Below are 18,587 nucleotides of genomic sequence, written 5' to 3' on the forward strand. Positions count from 1 at the left end.
CCAGACAACAAAGTCTGGAGCTCAAAGAGCCAGATATGCTGTGACTGTCCAGGATGGTCCAGGCAACCGGTCAGTAAGCGGGAGAGAGAGGACATGAGCCCTGTGAACCCGTGGAGAAAAGAGGAGGAATACCAGAATGCCCTGCATGGCTACACATGAGCCTGGTGTTGGGACATTGGTGGCTGGGGTTCTATATGAAATAAAACTGAACCAACCATGGCCAAGGACAGCGAAACAGTTGTAAAAGAACATGAATGTAAGTCTGCTTCCTGTTCCAGCCTTCAGCTTCCGGTTCCAGCCTTTAGCTTCCGGATCCAGCCTTTAGCTTCCGGCTCCATCCTTCAGCTACCAGTTGCAGGCTTCAGCTTTGGTTGCTGGAGATTTTACAAGAATACACTTTGGCCCCTGCTCTTCCTTGATCCCCAAAGAAAAAAAATTCCTAGGAAAATAGGCCCTACTGAAGAAGAATGTGTCCAGATTAGTGTAGCTGGAGTAGATGGAGCTGGGTCAGAGGCACTACCTGGAAACACCCCCTTGGTTAAAGACCCTGACCTAGCACGCCTTTAATCCCAGCACTTGGGAGTCAGAGGCAGGCAGATTTCTAGGTTCAAGGCCAGCCTGGTCTACAAAGTGAGTTCCAGGACAGCCAGGGCTATACAGAGAAACCCTGTCTCGAAAACAAACAAACAAACAAACAACCCTGACCTATCTGCTATCTCCTGCAATGCACAGCAGGGACAGATGCAAAGCCAAGCACAAGCCAGCCCTTTTCTCTCTCTCTCTCTCTCTCTTGCCCTCCTGCCAAGCAGGACTGGAATTCTCGATACCTTATAATATTGCCCCTCCCCCAGCACTACATGCAGCCCCCCTCTGAGGCACCTTTCTCTTGCCTTTCTTTAACTCTCATTGCAGGTACCCCTTAAGTTCTGAAGCAAAGGAGCCACCGATACCTGTTAGAGGAGATGGCATTTTAATATTTTTTAATTAGCACACTCAAGCTGCTGTAAATACCAACTCCTGCATCTGTGCACCTCTCCCAACCTCCCTGCTCACCCCCAACTATGTACATAACCAGAAAAGTCTCTCTGATCACCGTCTTGGAGGCTATGCAACCTCCAGAGCTTGGGCTCATTGGAAAGGTCTCTCTCTCAGATAACAACAATTCAATGTGCCTTGACATTTTAATAGCCTGCCGTCCTGGTGAACACAATCGAGCAAGGCAGTGAAGCAAAAATCATTAGGTAAGCAAGATAATCTAAACGGAATCTGCCGCCAGCACTGCTCACATCTGGGAGAGGCTGGCACAGCTGGGCGGGCTACAAAACAGAGCTTACCATGCTCCACGGTGTCTTTGTCTGTCAGCACACTTATGTGCTTGAGTCCCTGTGCATATCTCTGTGCACAGTCGTTGAGAGATAAACACCCAGGCCACCGTAGACCCCTTAAGGCTCTGATATGAAATCACATGAGCATGCACAACTTATAATGAACAAAGATATTTTAGACCTCGCTAAACCATCACAAATATAATCCTACTGCTTAACGTGTAGGCTTGTCATTTCTCAGAGAGGAGGGAAAAGATTTGCTGGAATTCTTTATGCCTACTCCATATGGGATTCCTGTTCATGTGCGTTTATTTATGTAAAGATTTTGAATATAAAGTCATGCCACGTTAGTTTCTGTTGCTATAACATATACAAACATCAAGCAACTTAGTTAAGGAAAGGACTTATTTGACTTACACTTCCAGGGTACAGTTCATCACTGAGGAGAGTCATGGAAAGACCTCAAGCAAAAACTTGAAACAGAAATCATGAGGAATGATGCTTGCTAGTTTCCTCACAGGTTTATGCTTGGCTAAATTCCTTGTATGGTACAGGACCACCTTCCTAAGGAATGGTACCACCCTTAGTGGGCTGGGTCCTCCTATATCAGTTAATAAAGACACCACCCCTACAGACATGCCCACAGGCCAATATGATAGGGTAATTTCCCAACTGAGACTCCCCCTTCTGGTGACTCTCAGGCTGTGTCAAGTTGACAGTTCTAATCAGGAAACTTGCAAACTATGTAATTTAAGCAGAACTATAGAACAAGGAAGTTTTGTTTTGTTTTGTTTTGTTTTGTTTTGTTTTGTTTTGTTTTGTTTTGTTTTGTTTTGTTTTGTTTTGTTTTGTTTTGTTTTGTTTTTGAGACAGGGTTTCTCTGTGTAGCCCTGGCTGTCCTGGAACTCAATCTGTAGACAAGGCAGCCTCGAACTCAGAAATCCACCTGCCTCTGCCTCCCTAAGTGCTGGGATTAAAGCCATGCACCGCTGCCTGGCTACAAGGAAGTTTTATATCTGTACAAGCAAGGCTCATTTTGACTAACTCATCTAATCTTTGAAATACCAATGTTACTATGTTCCCATTTGGAGATGAGATGATCAAGGCACAGAATAGAGTCACCTTACCCAGGTCATCTGTCCTCACTAGCAGAGCCAGCAGGAGTCAAGTAGTTTGCCTCCATAATTTAGGTTTTCTTTACCTTGTGCTGATTCATAAAAATATTAATCAAAGAGAGAAAAGTGCTACATTGTTTTTTTAAAAAACAAGTATATTCCTTTCTGAATGTATGCATTTACATATGTACATGATACACACATACCTGTGTGAACACCCAAAACAAGCAAGGCATGATAAACGAAGTCTTTGTGTGCACGCATGCACGTGTGCATGTGCCTGAGTGTGTGTGTATGTATGTGTCTATACTTCCTAGCAGTAATAGGGGGAGGAAGCAGAGAAAAAGGAGGAGGAAGAGGAGCAAGCAGCCAGAGGTCAATGTTGGGTGTCTTCTTTGATTACTTTCTATCTGATTTTTTGAGATAAAGTTTCTTGCTGAACCTTGAGCTTACCAATATAGCTAGACAGGCTGTCCAGCAAACCCTAAAGATCTGCCTCATTTCCCCAACACAGAACTAGAGTTCCAGACACACATCCCAATACCTAGGTTCTTCTTTGAATACTGAGGATCTGCACTTAGTTTGATATGCTTGAGCAGCAAGCACCTTACCAACTGAGCCAATTCCCTAGCCCATGACTATTTGCCAATGCAAATGCTTACCTCGGCTTATGCCTCAGAGACACCCATATGTGGACACTCTGTGAATCCTTAGACTGTAGCTAGGGTACATAGCCCTTCAACTACCTCATAGCCTACAGAGAAATCAAACAGGAAAATAAATAGGTGGCTAACCTTGAGGGCTAGAGGCTGAGGATCACTATGGGGGCATGCAGTGCTCCCTCCTGACACCTACTTCTAAGCAGATGTCACCCCTTCCCTATCAGTCTTCCTGGGAAGCCACCCACTTAACTCCACCATTACAAACTATAAGGGGCTCCATCTGAGAACTGTCTTTAAGACCATGTTCTAAGCTACACAAGAAAAATTAACCTTGTTACTTGGCAATTACACACACTCACACCCCTTTCTAAGAAAGGTTGCAGGAATGACGTCACAAAACCCTGGGAGCAGGCTACTACAGGCGGTTCTCTTGTTGGAGCCCCACCCTCCCAGCTGTTCCTTGCCCTTCCCAGCACAGAGCAGTTTCCCCTGGTTGCTGACTTGGCAAACCCTTCACTTTATGAATATGACCCTCGGCGGGGAGAGTCCCTCTCTGCATCCCCCAACTATGTTATCACCATTATTAAGGAGCTTAAAAGAGGAGCTGGGAGGACGAGACACTGCTGGAATTGCAGGCTGATTGTGATTGATGTGTTCCTATTAGTGCCTCAGTGTTATCTCTCTGGATGGCAAGAACAACCAGTGAGTTGTAACACAACAGATTACCTGAGTTCCCAGCCTTAGAAGGGTGTTTAAATAAAATATAGTCCCTCTTAGCAAGAGGCTCATTTTCTCTGCGGAGCTCCCGGACTATGTCATGTCAGCTCTGATTCGCTGTGCCTCTCCTCAGTAAACATGTCTTATCATTAATAATTCCTTACAGGCACCGTCTCCGAGAGTCCTCTCTCACACTTTCCCCCCACATTCTTCCTCTAGGTGGCTGGATTCAGACACATCACACATCGGCATGGGTTCCAAGGTGCTTCTCTCTGGATTTTCACCTGCCTTGCCAAAAATGATTGATTACGCTAGGCCAACTGGGTGTCCGGCAATACCCAACAAATGACTTTGGCCCCTAACAGCAGGCCTTGGCCAGATAGAAATCAATATTTCACCATTAAAATCTATCAAAGAAGAGTTAAGGCACCATCTGTCCCTGCCGCCTCTCTATGGTGTGTGAACATTAAATCCGACACTTGTACCACACGGGTAATCAATATATAGTGGTTCACAGATCATTTGTGGTCCCCCTTTAGCAGTGATGGATGTCTGGAATCGTTGTGATTCATTTTGTCAGACCATTAAACAAGATTCTGTCCAGTTCCTTCCTGATTTCATTTAGAGGATCATTCTTCACAGTTCATAAGAGGGAAACGGTTTTACCAATCTGCTTCTATTTCAATAAGTCACTTTATAGAGATTTTGTGTCCTGCAGACTGTAAAAATTCTAGAGAGATAGTACAAACAGACCTCTAAAGCTATTCACGCCATGACATATGCAGAAGGTGTGGAGAGAGGAATGTAAATATGTTTACCTCTTTATCTGCAAATGTTGGTTTTAACCCATTCCTAGTTGGAAGACTGGCCTGCCTGGCGACTGGGTGTTCTGAGAATCTCAGCGGCAGCCAGAGGATGAAGCTGGGTGACAATGTGTTTTATTTACATGGAAGGAGCTGAGGAATCTACCTGGGAGCGTGGTCAAAAAGAATAACACAGGCCTTTCAGCAGACTGCAGTCTGGATCGTGTGTGTGTGTGTGTGTGTGTGTGTGTGTGTGTGTGTGTGTGTGTGTGTGTGTCTGTGTGTCTGTGTGTCTGTGTGTTTGCATGCATGTGTGCATATTAGTGTTGGTGTAGGTACAAGTGTGTGTATGGATGCAGAGCCAAGGGTGATGAGCCTCAGCCTGTCATTCCTCAGGTGCTGTCCACCCTGTTTTTTTGTAACAGTGTCTCTCATTGGCCAGGAACTCACCAAGTTGTCCATGTTAACCCCAGGGATCCACCTCCAGAGAGCCAGGATTACCAGCATGAGACACCACACCCTGTTTTGTTGTTGTTGTTTTGTTTTGTTTTGTTTCGTTTTATTTGATGTGGCTTCTGGAGATCAGACCCAGGTCCTAGTGCTTGAAGGAAAAGCACTTTATCAACTGAGTCATCCCTTAGCCTATGATCCTGGGTTTTACAGTCAAGGTGATCTTGGCCCTTGCCCAAGAGATGGGAAACTTTCTCTTCATACTCTGTTCAAGCACAGGGACCTGAAAAAGAAGGTCCTAGCTATGCTCTAGACTTCCAAGTCTAGATGAGCATGAAGGACCTAAATGGCATTGTGACAAACATTTATGGAGTGCCAACCTGTTGTCCACCATGTGTGCACAGTTCTCTGCTTCAGTGAACCTACAAGGTTGCTACCATTACCCTGACTTCCCATGGAACAAAGAGACTCAGAGAAATGGAATTTCATGCCTGAGATTGCTGTTCATGGAGGGTGTAAATCCGACTCAAGTAGATATGAACTGTAGATATGAACTTTGCTCATATGAACTGTGGACTGTGCAGATAATTCTAGGCTAACTTAAGTGGATTTCTTCAATGATTCTAGACTCATTGGTGACACCAACCAGTGCTCCTAGGAAATAAAATCCTATCTGATTATTATTTCAGTTAGTAATTATGATCATTATTTTTCTCATCTTCACTAGTTCATTCAGAATTTTGTACAATAGATTTTGATCATATTTTCCCCTCCCCTAACTCCTCCCAGATCCATCCTCTCTTCTCTAATCTCCCCACTTTGTGCCCTGAATGGGACATTTAGGTCACATCCCTTCCTCCATAAGGTTCAGGTATCATTGCAGAAGAGGAGGCAGAAAAATTGTAAGAGTCAGAGGCAGTAGATGGTTACAGGAAAAGAGTATTTTCTGAAGACACAGGGTGGGTACACACGAACTCAATGGAGTTGAACCAGATGCACAGGGCCTTTCACAGGCTCAGACCACACAAGACTCCAGCCTGGGGGCAGGAGGCGGGCACCCACTTCCACCCCAGACTCTACTGCAGTAAATGGCTGCTGAGAAAGGGGGAGTCTTTAAAAGTGCAGCCCCTGGTGGGCTGGTCACTCTCCCATGAAGATCACTCTCAAAGAGTATATGGGCAGCACACACTGTGTGGGATGGGTTTTTTAAAGTATTTTTTAATTCAGGTATCAGAATGCTCAGTGGGTTGCACCAGTGAATTCAGACCCAGGAACCAAATGAACAGAGATGTGTTTGTATGTGTAAAGAACTCAGTAATTTACTCCGCAACCATATAATGGGCTTTAAAGTATTTTCTGGTGATGGACCAAGATGCTTCTTTATATAGTTATTGCTGATGTTTGTAGAGATAGGTAGACATTGGCTTCAATATTAGTGTGAGCATAAATTCATATGTGGGTAGACAGTATGCATTAATATAAATACATAATTAATATAAAGCTATGATGGTTCATAGTACATGTAAAATTTAAAAGACCTTAGAGATAATATAATGTATTCTTTCTTTTCCTTTTGAAATGACTCAGCTCAGGTTAAAGAAAAGTAAAATTTGAGCTGGAGAGATGGTAGTGGGTAAAGCCCTTGCCACACAAACATAGGGATCTTAGTTTAGGTCCCCAGAATCCACTTTAAGCTGGGTGGAGTTGTGTGTGCCTATAATCCAGTGCTCTCACTGGGATGGGAGGCTAAGACAGGAAAGCCCCAGAAGTTAACTAGCCAGTTAGCCTGGGTGCAGAGTGCTGACAGCGTGAGACCCGTACCAGTAAGATGGAAGGCAACACCTGAGACTGTTCTCTGACCTTTATGTGTGTGCCCCAGGCTTTAGTGTACCCACACTTACATACATGAACATATGTACACATGAATACATATACACATGCATATATACTCATTCTTACCTCCACCCTACCACACTCAATATCAGGTGATCCTGCCTGAATTTGAGCATTCTGGAGATATTAGAACACTAAACAGTCTGAAAGACAATCCGTGTGTGTGTGTGTGTGTGTGTGTGTGTGTGTGTGCCTTTTTGTGTTAAGACCAGAGATTGCTATTGAATGTCTTCTGCAATCTCTCCCCCCCCATGTTACTTTTTAGTCAGGGACTTTCACAGAACCCAGAGCTCATCAACTCAACTAGGCCCAATGGCCAGTGAGCTCCAGGGACCCATTTGTCCCCACCCACGAGGGCTGGGGTTATTGATATGTGTCCCTGCATTTGGCTTTTACATGAGTGCTAGGAATACAAGCTCAGGTCCTCCTCATGTTTATATAGCACTCACTTAACAAGTGATGCCTTCTTACTCTCCACATCAGGACCAATGTTTAAGAGATAGTGGCATCCTGTAGAATGCCAGTCTAAGATACTGAAGAAGTATGAGACAACAGGTAGATCTTTAAAAGCCTAGGCTTTGATCCCATCTGTGCTATCTCAGGCCTCTCTGAGTTTTTTGGAAGACTGAAGTTAGTTGCAACTGCCTCAGAAGATAATTGCAAGAATTATATTAGACAAAAGTAAACCTAGGCACAGGTCCACAAAGTTAGTACCTTTTTATTCCTTTCTTCCTTCCTTCTTCCCAACTTCACTTCATGAATGTGTATCATACTGTGTACTTCAGTTACCTATAAGAATCTGTGATGGATTCTGCCATGCCAGGATTGATTTCAGCTCTCTCTTGTTCTAGAAACATGTAGCCTGGGAATCAAAGCAAGCCTGAGGTCTTCAAGTTTATCACTGACCAGTAAAGGAGTCGCTTTCCCTGCCCACCTGCAAGGCCACTCTCAATAACCAGGGTCTCTGGCTGTCTCAGGAGCCGTGCCTCTTCACTGAACAATGTTCTAATGACCAATTTCCTGCTAAGCCAACCCCGTGTAAGTGCTACCCATTAGCCCCAGTCATAATTCCAACCCATAACCACCTCATGTTCCGTATAATAATTTAATGGAATCAAAAGAAATGTTCCCTTTAATTGTGTTAAAACTACCTCTTTGGAGCCTTCTTTGCCACAGAACTAGACTCCAAGAACAGAGACAGTGACAAAGCTGGCTTTGAGATTTTGTTCTGTGTTTTCACGGACTGTGATCATGAAGGCGTTTGTTTGTTTGACTTTTATTCTCTTTCTGGGTCTCCCCTTTGGTCTCTGTTTCTCTCTAGGTTTGTCTCACCACCACCCCTTGAAACCTAAAGCTGCAGGGAATACATCCAACTCCACCATATACTTCTGTTCCTGTCAATCATTTCTTATTTTCTATCCTCCTTCTTTCTCTTCATCTTTTGCAGTGTAACCTTTTCCCTCCAGGCATGACCTGATCATCCTACTGCCATTTTGAAGCAGAGATTTCCTTGGCCTTGTGGCTAGAACAGCTAATTGAATAAAGCAATAGTAGAGCTAGAAGACATGGTGGAGCTAGGCCAGGGTGATAGTAATGAAGCTGACAAGGCTCCCTAGTAGCAGTGAGGAATGGAAGGTCACAGGACCCTCACCTGGGAGTCCAGATCCATGACCTAGCTGCAAATATCTTGAGAAATGCTGGAATATATAGGAACTGAAAGATTAACTGAGTGGGGTGGAGACTTCATAATGCAGGTTCCAAGAGGTCATCATCCACCATGTGGTAAGATTCTGTAATGATACAGCTATTTGGGGGGAGCCACTCATGCTCCTGTAGTAGCTCCTCACACATGCTGGGTAAAAATGCTCCTTAAACTTACTACTTCACTAAGCTAGCCTTCGGCAGTATTGTTTTTTTTGCCTTGTTTGGGCCAGGAAAAGGTCGCACACCTCCATCTACAGGTCCTTCCATCTATCTACCCTTCCATCTCAGAGGTACCAATCAGAGAAGGCAGCCAATCTATTCTAGAAGCCCAGATAAGACCTTTATAGTAGAATGAACCATCTTTCCAGCCCCCACAAGGCTATCCAGCCAAGGGTAACTGTTGTAGCTCTTATACTTTTCAGGAACACTCCATCTTCTGTTGTCTGTTGTAGCTGTTATCATTTTCAAGAACACTCGGTCACCAGTATAAGCCACACATGGACAGGCTCCTATCCCACTAGCTCCCAACAGCAAGGTATGGTCTCTCAACTGTGCCAAATATTCACATATTCAGAGACAGAGTTTAATCCCCACACCCTACATCCTAGGCATTCCAAAAAGTTACACAAAGCTGTTATAGTATATCCAGGTTATTCAAGACAGAGAGCATCCATGCCCAAAGCTCTCCCTGGCAGATGATCATTTTGTGGCCACATAGCTTTCAAGTTCAACCTTTGGGCCTCACTCAGCTTCAGCTTTCCAAGTCTTCTTCTTGAATAGATTGTGATTCTACCCTGTTAATACTTTCTTGTTTGTGTTCAGACCTCTGAGTCTAGTGTATCTGACCATTGGCACATACAAACTCCAAATCAGAGTACCCTTGTGGAGCTGGAAAGATGGCTCAGTAATTAAAAGCACTTGCTGCTTTTTTTGAAGGATGCAAGTTGCCATCCCAGCACCCACTCAAGCGCCTCACAATCACCTATAATTACAGTCACAACAGCCCAATACCACCTTCTTGCCTCCATAGGAATCTGAACACATATTGCATGTGTGTGCACGCACACACACACACACACACACACACACACACACACACACACACACACACACTAAGAGTAGCTTTGTTAGGAAGGGTCTTTGTAAAGAGAACCATGTTCTCTAGGTAACCAGACTCTAAGCAGAGAGGGCTGTGAACAACATGAAAACATCCACAGCCCCCTTCTATCCTGAGGCTGGAGGTAACCCAAGTGTTGCTACATTGCATGGATCATACACTGATGAAGATCCAATCTCCTACCCAGAGAAAGAATGACCCCTGGCATATAACCCAAGTTTATATATGCCCTGCTCCTCTAGCTTGGTCACATAGCACAAATCATATACTAACTATATCTTCTCCCTCTTGATAAAAGCCCATTCTCCCCTCAGAAACCCTTAAGACCTGAAACCTTACTTTGTCTAGAGAGACTGAAGCTTCTTACTGTAGATCCCATCATGCTTTGATGCCAGCCTGCTGGGGTCAATAAATGACTTCTCTGAAGGACAATTCAATTCAATGACTCTTCCCCAGAGCCCTCTTATCTCCCTCTCCCAAATCCAACAGTCTCTGTCCTGCCTCTACTCAAAAAGTCCTATCTGTGAATGTCTGTCAGGTTCAGTCACAGGTGCATCCTTGACCAAGAACGACTGCAGCCATACTCAATCATAAGCCAAGAGCTTCCTACCTGTGCTCCTACCGGGCTCATAGGGTCTGTGGGGTGAGTGTATCCCATCTTACAGTAATGAGGCCAACCTCATGAAGCCTGAGGTCTGATGCCTTCAATCTCCTCTCCCCCCCCCCAATCTGGTCAGATATCTCCAGAACTATTTCTAATGGTGTGGGTAATATATTCTCAAAGATTCCCTAGAATTTAAAACATTCCTACTCTTTGTCTCAATGTAAAGTGATCTGTTTCCTCAATAGTCTTTTGAGAGCTACTTTCAGGCCATCTCACAGTAATCTAAACCCATTCTGGAATTCTCAGCTGGCCAAAGTACAGAGAGCAAGTGTCAGTAGGGTGTTCAGTCATAAATGGGATATTCATATCACATCCATACCCCCCCCACCCACCTAAGGCTCAGGGATCACCACAGGAGATTGGGCAGAAAGTTTGTAAGAGCCAGAGGTTGGAGAGGACCTCTGTCAGCAGCTATGCTTGCCTGCACAAGACCAAGACTGAAAACTGTCCAGCACGTATCGGTGAGGTATCCGGGAGCCCCCATCCCTAGCTGAGCGCCATTGGCAGTTTATGACACAGAAAAGAGAGTGTCAGTTTTCTTTAGGGGTGTAGTCTTTGGGAGATTGCCCACACTCCAATGGATGACCCCAACCCCATTCATATTTAAGAAGCATAAATCAGACACAGAGGGTTATAAACAGACTTTTTTAAAACCCAAGATGTTGGTGGGGCGACATAGGGAGGCTATGAGGGGAGTTTAAGGGGGAGTGAGTGTGTATATATGTGTGAATTCTCAAAGAACAAATCAAAATATTGCATTTTAAGAAACTTTCTGGGTGCTCTTGGCTTTTGTTTCTTCATAAGTTTCTTTTTTCGTATGCTAGAGCCTTTATTTCAATATCTACTCCATACCCAACCTCTCACAGTTGTCCCTTCTCTTAGAAATTCTTAGTAAGATAGGTTTGCAAGTGAGAAGTTGAGGCTCTGAGAGGCTTAGTATGTCCCATAATGCCCATGCAGTTCATTAGTGACTGAAACAAGGAGTCTCTGGTCAGACCCCACAGACAGAGCCACTAAGCACCTGGCTATACCTTTGTCTAAAAACTAATTTAATATATGTATTCATAACTGTGATGAGAGTTATGGTGTTACAGAGGAGACTGTAGGCCTGATTAGAAACCTTACCATCAGATTATTTCCACCCAACTTAGTCCTCTACTGATCTATTATGTAAACATCAATAATAAATTTATATTTGAATATGTATGTGCATATGTCTACATGCATGCAAGAGGAGCCATGCAGCTTGTTTCTTAGGTACCAGCCACCGTGTTTTTGAGAAAAACTCTTAATCAGGCTGCTTGTCAACTTAGCCTCGAGATTTGGCTCTACCTGCTCAGCTTTGGGCATATGAGCACATGCCACCCAATTCAGCCTTTTATGGGGGTTCTCAGGATCAAACCCAATTCCCCCAAATGCTTGCAAAACAATTTACCTACAATACCATCTACTTAGTGCGGCTCTCCCAGGCAGCAGAGCTCACGGGTTTGCCTAGAGGTTTGTTCTCAACCATTCTAATGCTGTGGCTCATTAATAGAGTTCCTTGTGTTTTGATGACCCCAACCAAAACACTATTTTTGTTGCAACTTTATAGCTGTAATTTTACTCCTGTTGTGAATCGTAACATAAATAGTTTCTGGAGCTCATAGTCTGTCAAGTGGGTCATGACCCACAGGTTGAGAACCGCTGGCATAGCAGCACATGAAAGCAGCTAAAGTCCACTGAGCACCCTAAACCGCACCTGGAATCTTCTAAAGACTTCAGCGGCAGAACGAAATAGACACACAAATTTATCTTGGGAGTGGTCCACCCAGCGTGGCTCCCTTGGCTTTTCCCTTTGCAAGTGAAACTTGTCCATACAGTAGTAAGGGGCTGTTAGGGTTAGTGTTTCAGGTTGGTTTGACTTTTACAAGAGGCCCCCCAAAAAGCAGGTGAGATGGTCCAATGAGGAGAGCACTTACAGAAAACAGGTAAGATGGCCCAATGAGAAGAGTGCTTACTGCACAAGCCTGAGGACCTGAGTTGGACTCCTCAGGACTCTTGTAAAGCTGGACAGGGAAGGGAGGTTGTCTGCAACCCAGCGCGTCTGTGAGGAGGTGGGCGCCAGAGACAGGCTTGTCCCCAGAAGCCTGTGGGCTAGCCAGCCTGTGAATTGTAGTGGAGGAAAAACAAACACATCCTGTCTTAACCAAGGTTGGAAACTGAGGACTATTACTCAAGGTAGCTCTCTGACCTACCCTGGGACACAGAGAATTTTTTTAAGTATTTGTAGATTGACAATTTTTAATTTTAATCTGAAAAGTCGTTTCTTTCTTTATTCCTCTCTGTCTGTCTCTGTCTCTCTTCCTTCCTTCCTTCCTTCCTTCCTTCCTTCCTTCCTTCCTTCCTTCCTTCCTCTTTCTTTCTTTCTTTCTTTCTTTCTTTCTTTCTTTCTTTCTTTCTTTCTTTCTTTCTTTCGAAATAGTGTTTTATATATGCCAGTCTGGTCTCAAACTTACTCTGAAATTGAGGATAACTTTGAACTCCTGATCTTCCTACCTCCATATACCAAATGCCTGGATTTGGGATGTGTACAATCATGCCCAGTTTATGGGGTTAAAAAACAAGACTTTGTGAATGCTAACCTAGCTGCCCAACCTCTTAATCTGAAGTTTTAAAACTCAATGTGCTGTCAGATCCGAAATGTTTAACACCCTAAGATGATATCACAAGTGGAAAATTCCATGCCTGACTTTATGTGACAGATCATGATCAAAATCCAGGTGTACTAAAAATACCATATGAAATCACCTTCAAGCTATGTGTGCAAAGTATCACTGGAGCATGAACTAAATTCATGTTTAGACTTGATCCTCGTCCTAACAGCTCTGTTATGTGTCTGAAAACAATCTGAAACATTCAAAGAAATCTAACATCCCAAACCACTGTTTATCTCCTGCATTCTGAACAAAATATACTCACACTTTACAACATGAAAATGAGGGTATTAAAATGTTTAAATGTTCTTGCCAAAAAACCTCAATGATTTGTGTTGGAGTTCTGGGACCCACATGTTGGAGGTAGAGAACCAGCTGTCATGAATTGTCTTTTGCCTTCCAAACACACATGGCGACACACACAAACACTCTATACAAAATAAATAAAATGTAATAGTTGTTTTTAAAATGAGACATGGTAATACGTACTTATGATGCCAATGCTGGACAGGTAGATATAGTAAGGTCCCCAGGGTCCACTAAGCATCACTTTAACAGGATTATCCATTTCCAGGCCTGAGAAAGACCTTGTCTCAAAAAGCAAAGTGGGCAGCATTCTGAAGAGTGATGTCTGAGGTTGACATCTGGCTTCTTATTCATGCACCTACATGCCCATACACTAAAAGAATAAAATAAACTAAGAAGGAATGGGGCCTGAGAGTATGGCTCAGTGGGTAAGGGTGCTTGCTGAGCAAGTATGAGGACCTGAATACATAGGCCCAGATACCATGTAAGATGGCTGGCAGAGGCATGTGCACATAGATGGGAGACAGATACAAGAGGCTCATGGGGACTTGCTGGCTTCCAGTCTAGCCCCAGACTCAGCAAGAGACCCAGACTGAAGGGAATAAACACACACACACACATGCAAAAAAATTAGTATGGAAAAAAAGTACCTGGCACATAGTAGGTCATCAGGAATATGGAGCAGCTGTGAACTCCCTGGGAAACAAATGGCTTGGCCTTGGATACCAGGCTGAAGGACTCCATCACCTCAGAACTACCACTCTGCCACTGTCAATGTCTTTCCCCTCAAGATGGGTGGGGCAGATTTGGGGTGGGGGTAGCAGAACAGGGTTTTCAGGATAACAAGACTAATCAGGATTTCACCATCAAAGCAAATATATCCAATTAACGGCTATTAAAGAAGCATTTTCCGGCACTGTGCGCAGTGAAGGCCACTCTATCTAGCAGAAATTAATCTTAATTATTGGTACCTGCATACATACATGCAAAGGGAAGCAAGTCACATTAATCTACATTAAACTTAATAGCAGTCCGTGCATTATCTATTCTGAGTCAAAATTGACTGCTGGCCCCCTCGCAGATATCTGCTGTGCTAACTCAAGTAATTACTGTGCAGTGGGTCTCAAAGACACAATTTGTTCCCTATATAATAAATCAGCTGCTAGGAGCTTTGTATAATTAAAAACCAAGAGGGAAAGATAGAACTGTATAGGCAAATGTCGTTTTCTTCTGACTGAAATTATGGGAAAGGGAAATAGGTTTTATTGCCTAGTTGGGAAAATAGAATCCCTGTCTGTATACATTCCTAAACAAAGACAGAAATCTTGTTCAACTTTGTTGAGTGTGCAAGAGAATACTTAAGAACCCCAAGTCATAAGGTTTCTAAGAGTCCTTAACTTCATTTCCGAGGAGAGTAATAAGGCTATCAGGGATAAATGGCTTCCATTAATTGGAATTTTCAATAGCATTGGTCAATGTGGAAGGCCAAGTTCAGTTTATTAAATTTTACTTAGCAGGACCCTTCTGCATGAACCACAAGGGAAACAGTGACTGTGTTCTCCTCCTCTCTGCTACCCACAGTCCTTCCCATTAGGATACTGCACATGAGTAGAAGTTACTCTACCTTCAATGATCCTCTTTCAAGTTTACCATCTTTATTTCCAAAGACCCTTGTCCCTCTCTCTGTCCAAGCCCAGCTACTTCATTTTAGTTAGAATTGTTCTTATCAACATTGTGTGTACACATGTGTGTGTGTGTGTGTGTGTGTATGTGTGTGTGTGTGTGTGTGTGTGTGTGTGTGTTTACACCTGTTTGTATGGATGTGTACACTTGAAGAGGCCAGGAGTTGATATCAGGGGTCTTTTCTAATCATCTCTCCACCTTATAGTTTATTGTATGTATGTATGTATGTATGTATGTATATGCATGTATGTATTGAGACTTGGTCTCTCATTGTGCCTGAAGCCGGGGAATCCATCTGTGTCTTCTTCCCTCAGTGCTGGGGTTACAAATGCACACCATCATGTCAAGCTTTATCATGGGTGCTGGGGATCAGAACCCAGACACACATGCTGGCACAGCAGCGACTTTACTCCCTGAGTCATCTCTCCAACCTTAGTTAGGACTCTTCTCTATGATTAAGGTCATATAGTTAGGGTTGTACAATTACACCGCAGACTGGTTGTGGTGGTTTAGATGAGAATGCCCTCTTAGGTTCATATATCAGTCAGTGGAACTGTTTGAGAAGGATTAGGAAGTATGACCTTGTTGTTACTGGAGTGGACTGTGAGGTTTAAAAAAAATCACCCCATTCCCAGTTAGCTTACAGATCAGAATTTAAGCTCTTAGCTACTGCTCCAGCACTCTCCTGCTGCTATTCTGCCTGCCATGATCATGAACTCTAACCATCTGCATCCTTGAGCCCCAGTTAACATTTTCATCTATAAGTTGCCTTCATCATTTTGGTGGTTTGAGTAAGAATGGCCCCAGAGGGCCATATATTTGTAAGTTTAGTTACTAGGGACTGGAACTGTTTGAAAGGAGTAGAAGGTGTGGCCTTGTTAGAGGAAGTAAGTCACTGGGGATGGGCACTGAAATTTAGAAAGTTCACACCAGGCCCAGTGTTTTTCCTTATGCCTGGGATCAGAATGTAGCTCCCAGCTACTACTGCAGTGTCAAACATGTCACCATGCTCCATGCCATGATGATAATAGACCAAACCTCTTGAAACTAAAAGCAAACTTCCAATCAAATATCTTCTTTGAGTTGCCTTGGTCATGATGTTTCATCACAACAATAGGACAGTGATTAAGACAGTCATGGTGTTTCTTCATAACAATAGCAAAGTAACTAAGACAGAATTTGATACCAAGGTGTGAGCTATTGCTGTGACAGGTATGACAGTGTAGTTTTTGGAGGGATGTGAAAGACTTTTTGACTTCTGGCTCAGAAGGTGGCTGAACACTGTAGGCATGGCTTAATGGGCCATTCTAGTAAGAGTTTGGAGGACAGTAGTGCCGAGAGCACTGTGTTCTATAAAGGCACAGCTCAGGAGGTTCCAGAGGGGAGCAGTACTATCAACTAGGCTAGAGACCTTTCATGTGATATTTTTGTCTAAGAATATGGCTCTTTGTTTTGTTTTGTTTTGTTTTTTTTTTACCTTGTTCTAAGAATCTGCCTGAAGCTAAATTTGTGCAAGTCTGAAGCCATGAACAACGTTTTTTACATGGATGTTTAGAATTCAGACCCAGGTCCTCATGCTTGTGCAAGAAGTACTTTTGCCAACCTGAACCATTTTCCTAGCTCCTATGGCTTTATTTTAATTAAGATAGAATTACATCATTTCTCCCTTCCTCTTTTCTCTCCCAAGCTCTTCTCCTTACTCTCTTTCAAATGCATGGCTTCTTACACACACACACACACACACACACACACACACTTGTATGCATATACAAATACATAAGTATATAAATGCAGCCTACTAAGTCTATTTAGTGTTGCTTGTATGTATATGATTTTAGGGCAGACCCCTGGTCTTGGATAACCAATTAGGGGGCTCACTGTTCAGAAAGACTACTTCTCCCTTTTCAACAATCATTAGTTGCCTGTGGTTCTTTGTCTAGGCATAGGACTCCATGAGATTCCTCCCTTCTACATTAGTATATTTGCTGCTGTTATCCTTGCTCAGGTCTTATTTAGGTAGCCATATTTAAGTATTGTGGGTGTGGCGTCACTATTGTTTCTAAGAGACATAATCTTACAGAAGACTTCCTGGTCTCTGGCTTTCACAGTCTTTCCATTTCCTGCTCCATGACATGTTTTGAGCCTTAAATGTTATAGATGTATCTACTGGGGCTGTATACCCCCACAATAGCTGATCTCTGCATTCTGCCTGGTTGTGATTTTCTGTAGTGGTCTCCATCTGCAGCAAAGGGAAGCTTCTCTGATGTGGGGTGAGAGCTGTGCTTATCTCTGGGCATAAGGATAAGTTTTAGAATGCATTTAGGAATTATGCTGGTCTAGAAAAGTGGTGCTGGTAGGTTCTCTTCAATGACTCGTTTTCTTCTCAGAGAAAGGTGAGAGATAAGAGACCATCACTCAGAGCTCACAGACTGGGCAAAAGTGTGAGGGAGAAGTTTTTGAAAGATTCCAGGTATCTGGCTCAGGCAACTATATAAAAGGTAGAACTGTCGACTGGTATGTTTTTAAGAAATATTTTACCTTAGTTTGGCTATGTTAAAGTTGAGGGTCCCAAGTGAGGGCCACACATGGAGTTTCCAAGAACATATGAGTAGAGGACTTTGAAATCAAGGCAGTTCGGGGTGAGGGGCAGAAGGCTGGGATTATGTGGCCCATGAGTGGCTGGCTACTGAACTGCAGATGTGATTTACCAAGTTGAGTCAAGGAGAGAGCTGGGGTGGCTTATCTAGAACTCTCCAGCACATCAGAAGAAGAGACTGAAAGCCAGCCAGAGAGGTGAGAGGAGATCCCACAGAAAGGGCTATGTTTCAGATGCCAACGGAAACCAAGTTGGTTAACAGTGAGTGGTTAAATAACTGTGTGAATGGTGATGAGATCAGAGTTGACAAGTAATTTCTTGACGACGTTGGCGAGTATCAGCACAGTCATGGGGGTGGAATCTAGGTCCTGAAGATCACAGAGCAAGTAGAAGGTAGGGAGAAGGAGACAGCAGTACAAGCAGAACTGACCAGTAACTTCCTGTGAAGATGAAGGGGAAATACGGGAAGCAATTGGACTTGGAAGCTGAGGAGAATTTGAAGCACGATTTAGACAGAGAGAGAAGAGAAAGGGAATGTGTGTGTGTGTGTGTGTGTGTGTGTGTGTGTGTGTGTGATGCATAAGTGTAGAGGTCAGAACACAACTTGGTAGAGATTCTCTCATTTCATTTCTCTGTAGGTTCCATGAATCAAACTAATATCACTAGGCTTGTACTGCAAGTACCTTCACCCAATGAGTCATCTCACCAGCCCTGGGTTTTTTTTTTTTTTTTTTTTGAGGGTAGGATTGGGGAGCCTTCTTTGTGCCTTAATACTCATAAGAAAAACAAAAAGTTACAGGAAAGAATAACAGTGAAACCTCTCTGGGGAGATGGGTGGAGAAAGGACTCCAGAAGT

The 18,587-nt window shown here is 43.5% G+C and overlaps 1 long non-coding RNA gene across 1 annotated transcript; it reads left to right on the forward strand.

Annotated features, from left to right (window-relative positions):
• Nucleotides 1-1,188: 1,188 nt before the first annotated feature.
• Nucleotides 1,189-4,439, forward strand: LOC110301689. Its single transcript, XR_002378735.1, has 2 exons — nucleotides 1,189-1,241; nucleotides 4,039-4,439. It is a non-coding gene; the product is annotated as an uncharacterized LOC110301689 (long non-coding RNA).
• Nucleotides 4,440-18,587: the final 14,148 nt, after the last annotated feature.

Source organism: Mus caroli, chromosome 1, assembly GCF_900094665.2.
Source record: "Mus caroli chromosome 1, CAROLI_EIJ_v1.1, whole genome shotgun sequence".
In the NCBI taxonomy this organism is placed as follows: domain Eukaryota; kingdom Metazoa; phylum Chordata; class Mammalia; order Rodentia; family Muridae; genus Mus; species Mus caroli.